Raw genomic sequence first — 18,941 nt, forward strand, 5'->3', positions numbered from 1 at the left:
CAATATAACCACAGCCTTAAAGGACCATGACCTTGAAAGAAAAGAGAGAAAATTAACAGGAATGTTTGATGTAGAAGGGGAGACTGGGATAAGATTGATCTAAAAAAGGGTTTTAGTAATGCTTAAAGTTTAGCTTTTATACCATAAGCAATAGAGGGCTATGAAAGAGTTGAGCAGAAAAGTAACTTTAAAAAAAAAAAAGGTAACTATGACAACAGCTGGGCAGTTAGAGGGCGGTGCAGCACCAATAATGACCAATCAACACAAGTGCAAATTAATAACGATATAATTTAAGTACCACTGTACTGGGAGAGCCAAAGGAATGACAGCAGAATTTTAATAAAGTAGTGTTTGTAAAGGCTTTTATACATTAGCAAGAAAGGAGATAACGGTAATACACTTGATTTCTGACAACATAGAGGGTAATGGACCAAGTGATAATTCATATGATTTCACTTGTATGTGGGATCTAAAATAAACAAAACAAACAAGCAAGCAAAACAAAAACAGATGCAGATACAGAGAACAAACTGATGGTTGCTAATGGTAAAATTCTACCTCCACACAGCCGACCAACCCTAGAACTTCTTCCTTCTCCCTCGGCTGTCCCAGTGCTGAGTACATAACAATGCCAAATCATTCAGAACACACTGACAGTGATTTACATAATTCCCTAAATGTACTGACAGATATATGCTCTGTCTCTCCAGGGACACCTTACACTCCTTTTTTGACAAAGATCATGTCTCCTACACCCTGTTAAATTTACCAGGCCACGTAGAATGCTTAAGCATTGTAACAGGTGTACAAAATCTGATGGCTCTGCACTGTCCTGGTTTTTCTGCAAGTCAGCCAAAACTGGACACTCAGGGGGAGGAGAGGGACTAACACAAAATTAAATTAAGTAGGACATTTATCAAGTCAAACTTTTGTCAAGTTAGGTACCTTAAATTGGAAAGGAAAGAAGGAAACATCCGTTCAACTCCTTCCAGCATAGCCTCTCTTCCTCATTAGCATCATAGAGAAAGAAATGCAAGGCAAATTTCCCTCTAACTTTTCTTCAGAAAATTAAGGCAATCTTTTTTCCTACAAGCTGCTTAAACATTCTGTTTCCACACAGTAGCAATAAACAGCCTCACCATAGCACTTGTTAACCTTTTTTTCTTCTAAGAAAATATCCCATTGCCCCAAAGCCCCACTATTCACAGCTTAATTTGTAAACCCCATTAGACAAAAAGTAGCAGAAAATTGTGTGTCCCACTTCATGCAGCACCTTCCCTGTAGTAGTGACACAAGCAATTAAGCTAATATGCCTGTGTCCCAAGAGGAGGAAAGGGGACAAAAGTCTCAACTTTTCTAAATGGAATGAAATTTTCCTTCACTACAGAAGCAAGGTTCAGAGGGTGAGAAAAGGAAATTGCAAAGCAGTTAAATTCACTCTTTAATAATACAAGACCATAATCAACTGCAAGTCCTTCAACTTACATTATGCCTTTCTACTGGGATACTCATGTAATTTCAAATGTATTACTGTAAAATCCTGGTCACTGGAGAGGCAAGAGACTGGGGGGATAAAACGGACTTTAATTAAAATATGAATAATCTAAGTCCAGCTAATTCAAAGCATCTGACTCCAACACCTAGTCAACTGGGAAACAGCAGCTGCTTCCAATTACAAGCGATTCTGAATTAACCGGTATCAGTATTTAATGAAGAAGCTGTGTATGTAGGAAATTTTCCAAATCAGCTGTGCACAGCACACAGCCTTTAAAAAAAAAAAACCCAAAGACCCAAAGGCCTATCTATATAACCATATTCTAGGTCAGGGTAGTTTTTCAACTTGCTCTTGTCTTTGCCTCTGACCCCAAAGGCCAGTCTTTCTGTTGCCCCCTGTATTGTGCTTTCCAATCCCGGATCCTGGGAACATAGACACCTCACAGGCAGATATGACAGCTCTTCCTGCTTCCTGCACACCTCTTGCCTCTCTCTCTTCTGGCACCCACCGATGTGACCTCAAGTCAGAAACCCAGGTAACCCAGCAAAACCCATTTTTAATTCTAACAGACAAAATGGGAAGCCTGAAAAACCTCTTGAAGTGCAGTGGCCTCTCTAGAAATAGCAAAACAATAAAGGCCTAACCTCCGTCAGCCAGGACACTCCTACCAGCCTCGGTGGAAAGAACATTCCAGAAGGCCATCCGGCTTCTAACTGCAGGTGGAGCTTTAGACCATCAGATTCTCAATAGCTTTTTTTCCCCCAATAGCTTTTTAAGGGTCCCACTGATGTGATAGGTGGTAGAGTGGAAAATAACAGGAAAGGAGAAGCGGGAACCTCTAAAATCTCCTTAGATGCAGGAAAGACTAAAGAAGCCAAGCAGCAGCACTGAGAGAAAAACCCAGATGCAAAAGTCAGCCAACCGAATTGCTGGCTCTGGTCTTCTAAATCACCCTTTTATACATAAAAATTCAAGTTCTAAAACCTCCCTCTCATCTCCTGGGCTGATATATAATAAAGCACTCTGGAGACATCAGTTACTAAGGTTGTGTTCAATTATCTGAATTAATTTGGATCTGAGAATCTGACAATGCTTGCTGAACTGCCCTTTCCCCACACACGTCCTGTCTTACAAATAGAACATGTTTCTTCAGAACAAAATACTAGATAATACACAGAAACCTTTAGCTTTTCTGTGAAAATAAGAATCACTTAATTTTCTAGTTAATAGGCAAAAATCCACTGGGTTCTTCTTACACCTCCACAGAAGCACACAAAAACATTATGGCTATCCCCAAAAGTCTCATAAAATGCAAAAAATAATATTTCATAATGTCCAAAAACCTTATTTTTAAAAACTAAGAAAGGAAAAAGAACAGAAAAACTTGGAGAAATACAGAAGGGGGGAAAAAAATGAAACCAATAGGTTCTTCAGTGAGTATCCCCACAAAATGAGATTGATCTTTAGGAATGCAGGATCCTATTAATTTCTAAATATCATGCTTCAAAAAAAATGCCCTTAGAAACAACTTTGCAAAGAACACAATCATTATTTGAAGATCACTTCTTTACTTTTATAAGTAAGGGCTTGTATTGTCCCAGAGGAGGCACAGTGAGAACATGTGCAGAAGGAGATTATAAACACTCATCCATCCCATTTATAAATCTTTAATCATTTGGCTATTCAACTCAATATATGTTTAGAGAGAACCCACTATGTGTATTCATTATTGTTAGCAAATAAAAAATATTTTTTAAAATAGTCTCAAGACATCAGTGCACAGCAGTGTGGGGAAGACTAGGACATGCAGTTACTCTTAATATGAGGAAGTTTCAATGTTTCTAGGCGGGATCCTCCCCACCTCCACCCCCGGAAACTGAGCGAGTAAAAATAAAAACCCACAAAATCCAGTAAGCACCGAATCTGAATAGTCCAACTTCCTTCTCCATAAATAGCCACTTAATAGGTTTTATTTTGAATGCTGATAACAACACATAAATGCAATCTCTTAACCTATCACACCTTTTAACCTGAGAGAAAAATCATTAAGATACTGTTTAACACTTGGGAGAATAATTTTTCAAAACATTAGTAGGAGGTGGGACCAAGGGGGAGCTGGGTTTATAAATTCAGTGACATGTAGCAATAAAATCGCAATAGAAATCAAATGCACAGGAAGTGCCAGACATTCCAAATTATTTGGCACAGATACTAAACTTAGGCCCCCCATTTAACAGATAAGGAAACTGAGACACAGAGAGATTAAGTAAATTAGGAGATCAAGTAAATGACAAGAATCGTAATTGAAGCCCAGGGATCTAGCTGCAGAACCTGGAGGCAGTACTCCTGCCAAGATGGGGAAGACAGCACAAACCTTCAAAGTGAAACAGGATTAGGATTCAAATCTCAGCTGAGGGGGGAGATTTGAATAGCCTTGTTTCCTCAACTGCAATTGGGAAAAAATGCCCACATCACAGGATTGTGGTTAGACCTGAATAGGTAAAATACTGTACATAAAACATTTATTTTTAGGTATGTTTTTGATCAAAGTACTCCAATAGAGAATTTTCCTTTTTTTAAAAGACATACAAGCATAAACTCATCATTTCAACATGAGTTCTGGATAGAAACCAGCAAGACAGCAAGGACTCTACACAGAAATTCCTGTGACTGCTCTGTGTTTACCAAATGAGACATGACAGAGTTTGAGGAAATGTATAACACTATACAGACAGTGCATTATAACTAGTTGTCTGTAAGGAAACAACACCAGGCTTCCTTCCAGAATAAGAAGTGAATGGTCCTCAGAGAGGAGCATTCAAGACACTGGGCCAAAAGAGGTTTCTTCAAGCACGGCTTAGATTTTACAACCCCATCATGGCTGTTGTGTTATTCCGCCCTCCCCTCGCCCCATGCTTGTCTCCAAGACCTGAAACTGAGAGCCACCAGTCAGTCAGTCAATCACGGTTCACTGGGACTGCTGTAGCACTGGAATGGAACCCGTTAGCCACAGCAAGATTAACAGGTCACGAACAGTGCTTCCCATCACTGTTTTTATTTTATTTTTTAACTTTTTTTGTTGTAAATCCTCACCCAAGGATATTTTTTCATTGACTTTTAGGAAGAGTGGAAAGGAAAGGGAAAGACAGAGAGAAACATCAATTGGTTGCCTCCTGCATGAGCCCCAACCAGAGACCAGGCCAGGGAGGAGACAGCAACCAAGGTACGTGCCCTTGACTGGAATCGAAACAGTGACCCTTTGGTCCAGTGATCGCCAACCGGTGGTCCGTGAGGTCCAAAAGTTTGGCAACGGCTGGTTTAAGGAAACCTTTGGAGCAGCGGTCGCCAACCGGTGGTCCCTGAGGTCTGAAAGGTTGGCGACCACTGCTTTGGTCCAAAGGCCAACGCTCTATCCACTGAGCCAAACCGGCTAGGGCCCATCACTGTTTTTAAACATCATTCAATTGTGGGAGAATGACTACCATGATCTTCAGTCTCTGGTAGTTCAGAAATGTTTTGGTAGAGGAGATCTTTGGTAACGAAGCTACTCATGTTAGAACAAAGACATGAGAAGAGGAAGAGAACCACTGCACGAACTACCCACAAGAATAAAATTAGTCCTAAACCCTTGCTTGATACAGGAAGATCCCCAGAGAGACTGGGAGAAATGCAGAATTTCAGGCCCCACCTCTGACTGCTGAATGAGAAGATCCCCTTTAACACAATCCCTGTGCGATTCCTATCACTGGTCTAAAACCCTCATATTTGGTCTCAATCCTGGATTTCCCTCCTCATGTCCTTCCATACCACTAGAGTAAAATATATGCATACTAGAGGCCCGGTGCATGAATTCGTGCACAGGTGGGGTCCCTCAGCCTGGCCAGCGATCAAGGCCTATCGGGGGGCCAGCCAGCTGACCGGCCAGAAGGACCCTGGGAGGTTGGCCAGCTAGGCCTCCCCCTATCGGGGCCTATGGGGGGCCAGCATGCCCAGGGGGTGGGGGGACAGCCAGGGGGAGGGCCTGCAGGTGGTTGGAGGGGGCCAATTGGGGCCCGGATCAGGATGGTTGGCTGCCGCAGTGCCCGTCATAGTGACCGGTCATTCTGCCGTTCGGGTCACTGGGTTTTTAATATACTAGGTGTATGGGTTAATAATGCAGATTTTATAATCAAAGAAAACACAATAATTTCAAGAGAAACATCAAAAGTGCTTTATTAAAAGTAATGTCCATCACTAGCTACACATTTCCCCCATCTTTCAAGTAATTTGTGGAGGCAAACCATTCAGAGACCCAATTTTCCACTTCATCGTATGTTTTGAAATGCTGCTCAGAAAGTGCATGTGCCATCAATTGGAACAAGTGGTAATCTGAAGGAGCAAGATCTGGTGAATATGGTGGGTGGGTTAATACTTCCCAGGCAAGATCTTTTAAGATGTCTTTAACCGGTTTTGAAATGTGTGATGGTGCGTCATCATGAAGCAAAATTACTTTGCCGTGTCTACTGGTCGTTTCACGATCAAAGCGTGGTTCAAATTGATTATTTGTTGTCGGTAGCAATCAGTATTAACAGTTTCACCTGGTTTTAGAAGCTCATAATACACCACACCTTCCTGTCCTCTTTCCGAAGCGATTTGGCCTTGCAGTCGATGTTGATGGTTGACCTGGATCAACTCATGATTTAATGCGTTTGGGATTCTCCAAATAAATCCACTTTTCATCGCCAGTCACAATTAGATGCAAGACTTTCTTTCGTCCTGTTGAAGCAACATTTTATTGACTTTCGGTTTTCCATTTGTCTTTCGTTCAGCTGATGTGGCATCCACTTCCTTCCTTTAAAATCTTTCCCATTGCTTGTAAACAATCGGAAATTGTTTGCTGAGCAACGTTTAATCTTTCTGCAAGTTGTTTTTGAGTTTGACATGCATCTTCATCCTATAATACTTGTAATTGTTAGTCTTCAAATTTTTTCGGTTGACCTGGATGATCTTTGTCTTTCACATCGAAATCATCACTTTTAAAGCATTTAAACCAGTATTCACAAGTATCTTGAGCTGGAGCATGTTCACCATAAGCTTCCTGAAGTATTCAGCAGCGCTTTTCTTCAAAATAAACTAATGAATTAAAACTTTCCACAAATGCTCTTTTTTTCAGCACGAAATTCGACATTTTTAAGTGTAAAAATATCTATGATGTTAACACCTTCAGAAAATTTGACATATGAAGTTTTGAAGCTTGTTGTCAACAAAACAAAATAGCATACATATCAAATCACATATATATCAACATATGTGTAACTCCATCTATTGAAAAAAATCCGCATTATTAACCGGTACACCTAGTATAGATAATTGGAATATATAAAGTAGATAATACATATGTGTAGAATTAAAACTGAATAAAGTAAAAGAGAAGTCAGGCTGCAAAAAAAGGTAAGTCTAGGAAGACAAAAATCATGTTCCAATCACACACAACTTCACAACTAAGGAAAACTCGACTGTGGAAAGGCAAAGTAAGTTACATGCAGAGCAAAAACCCAAACCAGAACCCAATGCCTCTATAACACAGTCACTATCAAGTCCAAAGTAACCTTTCAAGTTCTAGCTGTACAACCTATTAGCTTGACAGGACTCAAAACCATTCAGCTTCTTAAAATATCAATTCCTGTGAAATGAAGAGATATTCAGACTACCTAACAAATGATTAGGACCAAATACACAAATCCCCAACATCCTGAGGAAACTATTTCCTCTGTCTGAAGAAAGAAATGCTATATCTACAGAAGTACTAAGGAATGAGTATAATTCCCTTTAAAATATTCCTAGTGTTAAAAAACAACAATAAAACCACACACACACACACACACACACACACACACTTCTATATAACTTCTCAGGAAAAAAATGAAAAGGTTGGGATGAAGCTTAATCAATCTCCTTGCAAAACTCAATTTAAGGTCATGTCACAGAATATTAAATTTACCTATCTCCAATATGTGAGGTAAATCATACAAGCACCCTTTCTGCTGACAATCCAGGTCTGAAGTGACAACAGTTCATTTCTGGACCCAGACTGGACACTGGTCTATTCATCAGTGAAAACACTCCAGATGTACATAAATGCTGCCCGAACAACAGAGAGCATTTTCCTATAGAGCCAGAGCAGATTTTTGTGAACATCCAATAACAAGAAGCCAGTTAATCACCCAAATGTTCAGGGGGTATCTCCAAAGTGCACTAGATGCAAATGCCAATGTAAGAAGTCAGTTATCAAGTCAGAACCTGCACTTTTTAGATAAGAAGTTTTACAGCCCAGTGGCTTGGTCAGGGGTTGAGGGTGGAGCACGGAGTGTGGGGCATTCAGATTGGGTTGAGAGGAGACAGAAAGCTTATTATAAGGACTTTTCTCCTTCAACAAGGAAGCAACCAACTAACAAAGCGGCAACCATTTTGAGGCCACCAAGAGATGTTGGCTCAGCACGTGTTTTGATAAACTCTAGGATATTCCCAAGAACAAACCAGACAAGGAGCCTTAAATCTCCTCACCGGGAACAGCTGCTGGCACTTTCCACCTTGCCTGCCACTGGCACATGCCTTGACTTTAAAAGATTTGACAAAAGAGTTATAGCCCTGAACTTCCTCGACTTTAATTAAACTTGGCGTCCACTTCTGAAAAATCCTCAAGTTTTAATTTTGTTTTGTAGTCCCACTAATGCTTTTAAATGAGAGATGCTGTGAAAAGGGGAAGCAAATTCTTTGCAGCTGTGTTTGAGCATCCTGCCAACTGAAGCACAGGAAGAAGCTCTCCCATGCTAAAAAATTTCCAACTGGGAGATTTACAAAACAGCAAGGGAGAATGGATGGTGGAGAGGAAGACATATGCAAGGGAAAGATCTGCAAAAGGCTCCCTTTTTTGTTTTTAAGTCCCAGGAGCCTTTGGAGGCTGTCATGCTTCAACGATTGCGACCCCCTCCCACTTTACCCCCTTTCTAAAGCCATCGTCCTTTCCATACAGGCTTTCAGATAGAGGTACATATTCTGCAGAACTACTTCTTAGCTGTTCCTTTATTTTACTCCCATCTCCCCAGGCCTCCCCAACAGTTATTCTGTCACAAATGGATAATGGAAAGAAGCTTAACAAGGAGGTAGCAACCATTTTCCCCTGACTAAATGAAGTCCTGGAGTTAAGCTGCACTTCTAAGAAGGAAATGACAATCATTTTGGCAAATGAACTTTTTAGTTTCTATTAGCAGCAGCAAGATAACCATTGTCAACAATAGCAAAAGCTCAAAAATGAGCTTTTTGGTTGTGTTGTTAAAGCGCTTATGTGGGAAAATCTAACTATGCCATTATGAAAAACTAATTCAGGTCAAATGAACCATCTGAGAGGGTTTGGAGATACTATTTTAAATTTCTGTATTGGTTATGGTAATGGGCTTTGCAGAGAAGAAAAAAGAAGTGGTGGTCACCACCCCTTATCACAATTTCCCGTAAGCAGGTAGGCAGTTAGGAGCAAAGGTTTCATTATCACCCACCATCCATCCCCCCTGGCCACCAAGAGATGGGGGGAGAGGAGCAGGCCATATCCTCACTACAGCCAGATATAAATGACTGATTCATTTATACTAGAACTCTGGCGTTAAGTTCTGACTCACTAGCATTCTGGAAGGCTATGTCAATGTGCACTCCATGGAACCAACTTTCCTCCTGCTGAATCCTCCAATGAATAGAGCTTATTCCCAGGGCCCCAAGTAACACAACATCATCCTCAGGAATGTAGGTAAAATACATAGGCCTCCAGGGATGAGTACGCACACAGCCCAATAACAGTCCTATCCCATATCTAGATGATTGTACAATAACAAAGAAATGTTAGACTAACAGCTGGAAGACCCTCTAAGGTCCTCAGTAATGAGATTAGAATAAAATCTCCTTCCTACATCACAACAGACTTTTGAAGACAGGAGAGCCAATGAAATGTCCTCCCACAAAGAATTTCAACAACAAAAAAAAAAGAATTTCAACAGCATGGGCTGAAACAATAACCAGAAAGCTCACCAGAACCAGTGTGTTCCGCTCTCAGAGTATTCCAAGTCTGTTTCCATTTTACTATCATTTGAAACCTGACTCTAAGAACAATGTTCTACCTGGACTATTTCACAACTGACACACTTACAGTTGGTTAGGATTCAGGCGCTCCTTTCCTAGTTGCTGGCATCCCCAGGCCTTTTGCTTCCCTTCAAGCAGATTTCTAAGCCAACCACTTCTATGTCTATGTGGGAGAAGGCACTTGGTTCTACATCGAATGCTAGTGAGCTGCTGCCCCATGTTTGTGTTTTGTTTTGTTTTCTTTTGTTTTGTCTTGTTTTGTTTTGTTAATGGGTACAGGACACTGAGGTCAGGAGAATGACACTCCAGGAAGCTCAGGCTCTCTGTGGACACATTTTTATGTTCAGAGTGTTCAGCTCATCATCTCTCCTTACAGTTAAAGGAGAGCAACTGGATTAATAGTTTATAGTTTGCTATCCAGCAAGTTGTAATGTGTCTGTATAATTCCAAACTCTCCCTCAAAGCAGCTTAAGAAAGAGACACTGATATATGCAGGTGGAAGGGAATGCCTATCATGTAGGGGGCACACTTATTAAATCCCTCCTCTTTGCTCAGTGGGACACCTACATCCTATTTTACAGTGGAGAACACTGAGGCTGCTTTTAGATAAGGCTCAGTGATCTTCCAGGCACTCAGCTGGGAAGTTGCAGGGTGGACATTCAGTGGCCAGCTGCCATCCTTATTTAGAGCAGTAAGTCCTTATTTACAACAATAAGTCTCTGGGGGTCATGAAGTGACGTTCACGTGAATGAACAAACATAAACACACACACACACACACACACACACACACCCCATGTGCATGCCCACACATACTTGCTTGCGTATGTATTCACATAACTGTTTTTAAAACACTGAGAATACAGTGCTTTCAAATAAACTAAAATTAAGAACACGTTTTTACTTCAAGCTAACTCAATAAAAGCAGAAGCAGCTTTGATAAAAGATTCCTAAAGCTCAAAATATACAACACCCTAGCCAGGAGAAGTAGGTTGGGCAATGGGGTTTCCTGAAGCGCAACCAAGCACTACTAGGTGGGGAACAATGACCATGAAACTGCTGTTTCCTTCTGAGCCCCTGCAAATTAGTCTTTCTCTCTGGGGGAGGGGATGTAAAGCTTGCTCTCTGCTATTTCCCTGTTCATGGCTTCTATTCCAGGGTGAGTGTGTGATGATAATGGAATGGTGTCAAGAAGGAAGTAAAAAGTCTAAACTGATATTTGTATTTGTTCTCTGTTGGAAGTTCACTGTAAGAAAGAATTAAAATATACTTGTCAAGAGACCATTCTCTCCTCTCAAAAGAGCTCTTTAGCCGAAACCGGTTTGGCTCAGTGGATGGGGCGCCTGCCTGCGGACTGAAGGGTCCCAGGTTCGATTCCGGTCAAGGGCATGTGCCTGGGTTTCGGGCATATCCCCGATGGGGGATGTGCAGGAGGCAGCTGATCGATGTTTCTCTCTCATCGAGGATTCTAACTCTCTATCCCTCTCCCTTCCTCTCTGTGAAAAATCAATAAAATATATTTAAAAAAAAAAAAAGAGCTCTTTAAAAGAGATGCAGAAGGATCCCCAAATTCTGCTTAATCAGCACAAACACCACATGGGATCCACTGGACTCATGTGTCCTCTTGGGCTCCAGATGCTTTGTAGGGTAAAACGAGGAGACATAAAGGAATTAAGAACAGTATATGTGGCAGATATTTCAGATAAATCTAATCAGTACTGACCTATAATTTGGAGAACCTGCACCTTGTGCCATCTTTTTCATGAACATGGGAGAGCGCTTTGGGACCTTTCCAGCTGGGAGGAAGGAAACACCATTATTTATCCCCGTTGGCTGAGAGACCTGACAAGCTCCACTTTTAAAACCTGTACAGCCCATCTCTGTCACTCCCAAGATGGCGGACCTACTGGGCTCCATCCTGAGCTCCATGGAAAAGCCACCAGCCTCAGTGACCAGGAAACTCGGCACAGGGGCGAGAGCAGGCTTCCCACCTGAAGAAACTACAGGAGCAAGAGAAACAACAAAAAGTGGAGTTCCGTAAAAGGATGGAGAAAGAGGTGTCTGATTTCATCCAAGACAGTGGGCAGATCAAGAAAAAGTTTCAGCTGATGAACAAGATAGAGAGAAGCATACTACACAATGTGGTGGAAGTGGCTGGCCGGACATCCTTCAGGGAAGGTGATGAATGTTGCTATGTCATGATCTTCAAAAAGGAGTGTGCACCCTCAGATGAAGAGCTGGACTCCTACTATCATGGAGAGGAGTGGGACCCCCAGAAGGCTGAGGAGAAACGGAAGCTGAAGGAGTTGGCCCAGAGGCAGGAGAGGAGGCAGTTCAGCAGGAACCTGTGATGGTGAGCCCCACCAGTGACTACAAGGACAAGTACAGCCACCTTATCGGCAAGGGGGCAACCAAGGATACAGCCCATATGCTACAGACCAACAAGACGTATGGCTGTGTGCCCGTGGCCCAAAAGAGGGACACATGCTCCATTGAAGAGGCTATGAATAAGATCCGAGCCAAGAAGCGTCTGCGGCAGAGTGGGGAAGAGTTGCCACCTACCTCCTAGGAACCCCAGCTCTCTGGGGCAGGGCAGGGTGGGACAGGCTGCTGCTATTAAAACCCATTCTGGAGCACCACCTCTGAACCACCTCCTAACAGCCATCACTTAGGCTGGAGGAAGCAGGTGTTTGATTTGTCACTGTTAGAGTTTGGAGGTGTGTGTGTGTGTGTGTGTGTGTGTGTGCGCGCGCACAGGTGGATATTTAATCTGTATTATTCTGTTCTCCTTGGAACTTTCTTCCCCATGGGGCTGGGGTTACTTTACATTCAATAAACACTGTTTGATTCCCCCCCCCCCCCCAAAAAAAAACCCTGTACAGACCAGCCTCCACCAGTGCCCTCCAGCTTCCATGAAGCATGACTTTCAGAAAGACCCCTGAAGCTGAGAAGGGGGCTGGAAATAAATCACATTAAAATAAAAGGAGGGCTGGGACAATTCCACACTATCCAGCAAAAGACCATGGATACAGGTCCCAAACACATGAGTGTCCAGCCCAAAAGAGACTGGACATGCTGCCATGGCTATCCCAGGTCAACAGCCACTGATGGGCCCTGCAGGGACACCCACTAATTGATTGGAAAGTGACCTGTCCAAAGGGTCTTTCTGCAGCCAAGAAGTAGCCTTAACCTCTGTCTGTCTCCATGGGTAGAAATGAAGGCAATTCCCAAAGCAATATCACTTCACAAAATAAATCCCACAGCACTGAATCCAGAATGTTACTGTACAGCTATTTGGAGTCCCAGCTGACAATCCTATATTTATTTGGAGCAGGGAGGATGATTAAGGCTTTAAAATTCAATTACAATTATGGAACTCTGAAAAACTTACTAAAAGAATGAATGCAAACCTACATTTGAGATGCAGAACTAAAGAGACAAGATTTCAGAGCCCCCACCTTGTCCAAAAGAGGGTCAGTCCCACAACACAGACTGGATCAGTGACTGTTAAAGACAAGGACTGGCTGCATTCAGCCAACATTATAAGAACAACCAAATGGTCCTGTTCCTTAGTCTTGTGCTTTTAAAGGACGGTCGATGTGCCAACTATTTTAAAGCTCCAACACACTAATTCTGTAAACAATAATGGCTACAGCCTGCACAATGCGCACTGGAATGGATTCCTCAACTTGGCCTCATCACTTATGCAGCTGATGAAACAAACACTGACAGCTTTTTTGCATTTGTAAAGGCCCCACAGCAGCTGTGGTGATCCCACCATAGAGCAATGAATTAAGCCTGAAACCCAGCTGGGTCTGAACAGAAGCCTTTTTTGCACAATACAGCAAGACTATCATTGTTAACCTAGGCATTATTGGGAAATATTCTGCATTACATTATTGGGCAGTTCTAACTCAATTTTTAAAATTAGCTCTAATAAGCAATTTTAGTAGGAGGTATATGGCATTTGCTTTTGAAAAAGCACAAGTATGTGTACAGGTTATAGGTACACCACACAAAGCTTGGCAGAACACAGCTTTCCAGTTAAACAATGCAAAGTTTAAAACAGTAACTCCTCCTTATTCATGCACACATGCACGCATACACACTCACTCACTCACATCTACCTTCCAAAATTATAACCTTGAAACTTCCTGGTTATTTGACCACTACAGAAAAAATATGGAATATAACTCCCCATTAGGTAAGCTAAATCCATGACCTAAGCACAAGAGTCAATTTGGAACAGAATGCTGTACTTGAAAAACTGGAGTTTGACAAAGCATGATTAATATCATTGGGAAGGACATTTTTTTACACTGAACTTGAGAGCACTCTGTAATAAATAAGATTCCAAATGCTGACAGACACACCAGGAACCTCGAGAAAAGGCCCAGACATCCACACCAAGATGTTCACTCCTCCCAGAGATGCAGAGATGCACCCCCACTTCTCTAAAGCCTTTGGGGCACCCTCAGGCCACCTGAGTTTTTCAACACCCAGCCTCTACTGCTGCACACTTTCCCTGAACACTTAAAAATTAGCAAACAGTGCCTGACTCAAACAAGAGGCCAATTTCATCTCAACAATTTCACACCAACTTGGGGAAATAAATCTGGTAAAAATCAGAAAAATCAAAAGAAAACATGGGCCCTAACTGGTTTGGCTCAATGGACAGAGCACCAGCCTGTGGACTGAAGGGTCCTGGGTTCGATTCCAATAAAGGGCATGTACCTTGGTTGTGGGCTTGATCCCCAGTTGGGGGTGTGCAGGAGGCAGCTGATCGATGTTTCTCTCTCATTGATGTTTCTAACTCTCTATCCCTCTCCCTTCCTCTCTGTAAAAACCAATAAAATATTTTTTTTTTAAAGCAAATAATACCAACCAAAATACCAAACATTAATAGTCTTTCTAAAAAAAAAAGGAAAAGAAGAGAAAACATAGCACCATCCCTCCTCCTTAAAAGAATTCCATTTCTTAAAAGAATTCACTATTAATGGCCTTTTTTTTTTTTAAGTATTTTTTCATGTAGGTAAAGCAGGTTTGGAGGGAGCATGAAAATCAGGGAGAATTTCTAGGTAGATAGTTCTATTCCTCATAGTGCTTTGCCAAAGAATGACAACATAGCTAACCATAAGAAAGTTAAAAAGAAAAGAAAAAAAAAAACGGAAGCAGGAAAATAGTTCCTTGTCCTTCTCTGCACTCCCAGAGGAGCCAGCATTTTAAACTCTACCTCTCCCAAAACTATGTGGTAAATGCTGTGCAAAGATGCTTCTGAAGACCTACAACTACAGCCAAAAACACCTGAGTACCAACAAAAAGTAACTCACCCCATGATGAAATTCAAAGTCCCACCTTTTTTTCACACTTAAACAAATGGAGCATCTGGTTCTAGCATAAATGTGTGGAAACAGTGTTTACAGTGTACAGAAGGACAGAAGAAATAAGACCACTCTTGGGCACCCACACACATAGTGAAGAGGGCCAGTCAGGCAGGGAGGAAAATGAGAATCTGAGGCAAGGCAACTGCCCAGAAGCAGAGGATTCAGAACAGAGGAGGCTCAAAAACAAAAGCTGACAGTAACAGCTTAGCAGGTTAGTAAAACAACGGTAAATAAATTCATTAATAATGCATGTGCACAATTTTATAATTCAAGGTATTTCTAGAGTAGGGCAACCTCACAAAAACGTATACATAAATACTCATAGCAGCATTATTCATTAAAGCCAAAAGGTGGAAACAAACCCACATGTCCATCAGCTAATGAATGGATAAGCAAAACGTGGTATGTCCATACAATGAAATATTATTCGGCCATAAAAGGAATGAAGTACTGATATGTGATACAACATAAACAAACCCTGAAAACATGCTAAGTGAAAGAAGCTAGTCACAAAAAGCTACCTATTGTATAATTCAATTTATATGAAGTGTCTACTACAGGCAAATTCATAGATCAGAAAGTAAATTAGTGGTTGCCAGAGACTGGGGGAACTGGGATAAAAATGTTCTAAAATGGCCCTAACCGGTTTGGCTCAGTGGATAGAGCGTCAGCCTGTGGACTCAAGGGTCCCGGGGTTCGATTCCGGTCAAGGGCATGTACCTTGGTTGCAGGCACATTCCCAGTAGGAGGTGTGCAAGAGGCAGCTAGTCGATGTTTCTTTCTCATCGATGTTTCTAACTATCCCTCTCCCTTCCTGTCTGTAAAAAAATCAATAAAATATATTTTTTTTTAAATGTTCTAAAATGAATGGTGACGATGATTACACAACTCTAAATATACTAAAAACCACTGAATTGTTAAGAGGAAAAAAATTGTATTTGCATCCAAAGTCACTCAGGGAAAGACTGAGATGCCTAAATTGCCTTTTGTCTTGAACTACCACTGAAACATGGAAAGAAAAATAGTTGAACTTCTGAAAGAACTGGAATAAGCTGGGGATATAAGAAGAGTTTTTTTAAAAAAGGCTAAAAGAACTGACACTTTGCTAAAGATACGGCAGAAAGAATACATACCAAGAATATATATACTGTTAGTTAGGCTGTAAAGTGCCATGCCATGAGGGTGTACTTTAATTTCCCAAAAAATAAAAACTGCAACTTTAGCCTTCCTATTTCCCTAAAGCTATAGTGTGAGCTTTAAATGCATGAGAATCAACCATTTAAATATATTTATTCAGTGTCACCACCAACTCATACAAGTCCCTTAGTTTTAAATCTATCTTTGAATTCATAAATTGGGCAGAAAACAGTTAGAAGGAGAAAACTCCAAAGGCAAGCTTATCACCTTTTTTAAGGTATTACTTAACACCTTTAAAAAGCATTTGCCCTGGCCAGGTGCTCAGTGGTTAGAGCATCAGTCCACAGACCAAAGGGCTGTGGGTTCGATTCCTGGTGAAGGGTATGTACCTCAGTTGCAGTTAGATTCCCAGCCCTGGTTGGGGCACATGTGGGATGTGTCTCTCATGTGGATGTTTCTTTCTCTTTCTCTCTCTCTCTTCCCCTTCCCCCCTTCAACCTCCCTTCTACTCTCAAAATATATATATAATAAAATAAATGAAAAAAATATCCTTGGGTAAGGATTAAAAAAAAAAGTTAACACCCAGCAGAGAGGATTATTTGCTGTTAATGAGAGAAAACAAAAGCGACCGTGACGCACCATCCCAGGCCTATACCTAATGCCTGTTCAGAGAAACAAGCAGTTATGCCTGGGCAAGGTGTTCTGTTCTTTACTGAGATGACTTCTATATACAAAAAAGAATTCCTCTTACAATAGGTACCAGTAAGGTCTTGGTTTGTATTAAACAACTGTAAGCAAACAATGTTTGACTGTAAAAGCTTTTGCAAGTCAAAAATAATGGCCTTACTAGGTAAACTGACGGTTCTTTATAATCATCATTTATACTCCCCCACGAGGCTTTGCCTACTGCTCCAATAAATTCTGGAAAGAAATAACATGACAACTGCAGCAAGTCTCATAGAAGGAGGAAAGGAAAAAAGGCCAGTTGAGTAGAAAATGTGTTTCATTTTAGGCCGTGTCAGTGTTGGAGTAGCAATCACATCACTCATTTGGAGCAGGGAGTAGAATTAGAAGGAAGAGAAAAACACCACTTTTTAGCTTCAGATATTTCCAAATCAGACTCATCCTCCCCAACTCCCATGCTTTTCAGCTTACCAGGGTCATAAGAAAACCCACTTTAATAGCATCATTAGAGTTCTGATTTATCACAAGTACAACAGAATGTGCTTCTCATCTAGACAAGAATTTGGTATAACATGAAGCTTTGAAGTCTGTAGTAGTAGCAGGAATTTCTGTAGGACTAATTGATGTTGTTTATATTGAGCTGGCCTGTGGAGGCGGGTAGAGTCCAATTGAACTGAAAGAAGTATTCCCCAACCCCTTGACCAGGAGCCTTGGCCCATGGCTCAGATATGCCCAGAGCCTAGACTCTGGGACAATCAGGCAAGCCAAATGTGTTTTTTATTTTAAAGGAGTTTTTCATTCACCCTGTCAGCCAGCCACCTTTCAGATTCCAGATAAGTTTAAACCACAATGGTCTGGAATTCTAACAGTAGTTTTGAGGATATGATATAGAATGAGTATTTGAAAACATTTTTAAAGACACAGAACGCTGACTCATGCTGTAACATCTACCAATCGCCTCCACTAAAAAAAGAACTTCATTATTAAATCCAGATCCTCCATGGCCCCTTACACTATGGAAAAAAGTGATAAACTGTATTGGCATTTAAACAGAAATCTGATCTCTGCCACTTGAGTATGTCATCACCACTGGGGATTACTTTCCTGCATCTTTAAAATTCTTTCAGATTAAAATTCTGTCGGGATGTCAATACCAATACTACCTAACAAAACTCGCCTTTAATTTAAGTTTTAGGTCGACTTTTCAAAGCTAAAAACAAAAAGCTACTCAGAACAAACACTGCTGGGTTGAGAAGGACAACTGCTCACTGCCCATATTTTAATCTGGTTGTCACTTTTTGGATTTAGAAAGTGAACTTAAGTCAGGTCAAAGCAAAAATTATTTGCTCCAAGGATGACTGCTCATTATGGCCTTAATTCCTTTTTGGAATGAGGTGCGGTATATATAAGTATGTATATGAGACAAACAACCAGAATATACCCGAGGTATTTAATTTAATGGTCTTCCAAGCCAGAGCCAAATGAAACTTTTGTAACCATACAAACCCCACCCCTCACAAATGAGGCCAAAATCACATATGAGATTCTGGGTCACCTTAAAGTATATTATGCCCACACAAAAAAAGTATTCCATAAATATAAAATATGTAATTATACAATTATACACTCTGTTCTTCCCTGTGCTACTACAAGCATTCTGACTAATAACACATTGTGTGTTTAAGGCAATTTTCTTTACAAAGCGCTTTCACATATCTTATCTCATTTAGTTTTAATGCTCTGAGAGGACAAGGAAAGAAAACAGAAACTAAAGTAAAACTCTACTGACATCTTTACAACTCATTACAAGTGCTTTTGTATTGGTTTTTAAAAGCCAACAAACAAACAAATCCTCTGGCTTCACACATACTACCTGTGGGACCATAAATTAGTACAGCCTTTCTCCAAGAAAGCTATGTGGTAAGAGGGTTCTGAACATAAACACAGGCACTTCTGAGTCAGTAATTCCACTCAGTAAATTGGAATTAAGTGCCAAAAGACACAGGTAAAGCATACTGCACAGGTGATTTCATACAACAGCCCCCAAACTGTGAAAAGGCCATCAAAATCAGACAAGGCAAGGAAAACTGTCAGGTACACAGTCAGATGCAGAATCATATTTTAATAACTAAGACA

The 18,941-nt window shown here is 41.0% G+C and overlaps 1 protein-coding gene, 1 non-coding gene and 1 pseudogene across 4 annotated transcripts in view; 1 reads left to right on the forward strand and 2 right to left on the reverse strand.

Annotated features, from left to right (window-relative positions):
• The window catches only part of JARID2 (jumonji and AT-rich interaction domain containing 2), a 285,213-nt gene that overhangs the window by 252,732 nt on the left and 13,540 nt on the right, over window positions 1–18,941 (reverse strand). The gene's annotated exons all lie outside the window — the stretch shown is intronic.
• LOC139004711 (small nucleolar RNA SNORA54) lies at window positions 4,410–4,536 on the reverse strand. The gene has a single exon (XR_011470548.1). It is a non-coding gene; the product is annotated as a small nucleolar RNA SNORA54 (small nucleolar RNA).
• Window positions 11,495–12,169, forward strand: LOC139001929 (sperm-associated antigen 7 pseudogene; annotated as a pseudogene).

This window comes from Myotis yumanensis, unplaced genomic scaffold (genome assembly GCF_028538775.1).
Source record: "Myotis yumanensis isolate MYYU_CA2020_CCGP unplaced genomic scaffold, mMyoYum1.0.hap1 SCAF_2, whole genome shotgun sequence".
In the NCBI taxonomy this organism is placed as follows: domain Eukaryota; kingdom Metazoa; phylum Chordata; class Mammalia; order Chiroptera; family Vespertilionidae; genus Myotis; species Myotis yumanensis.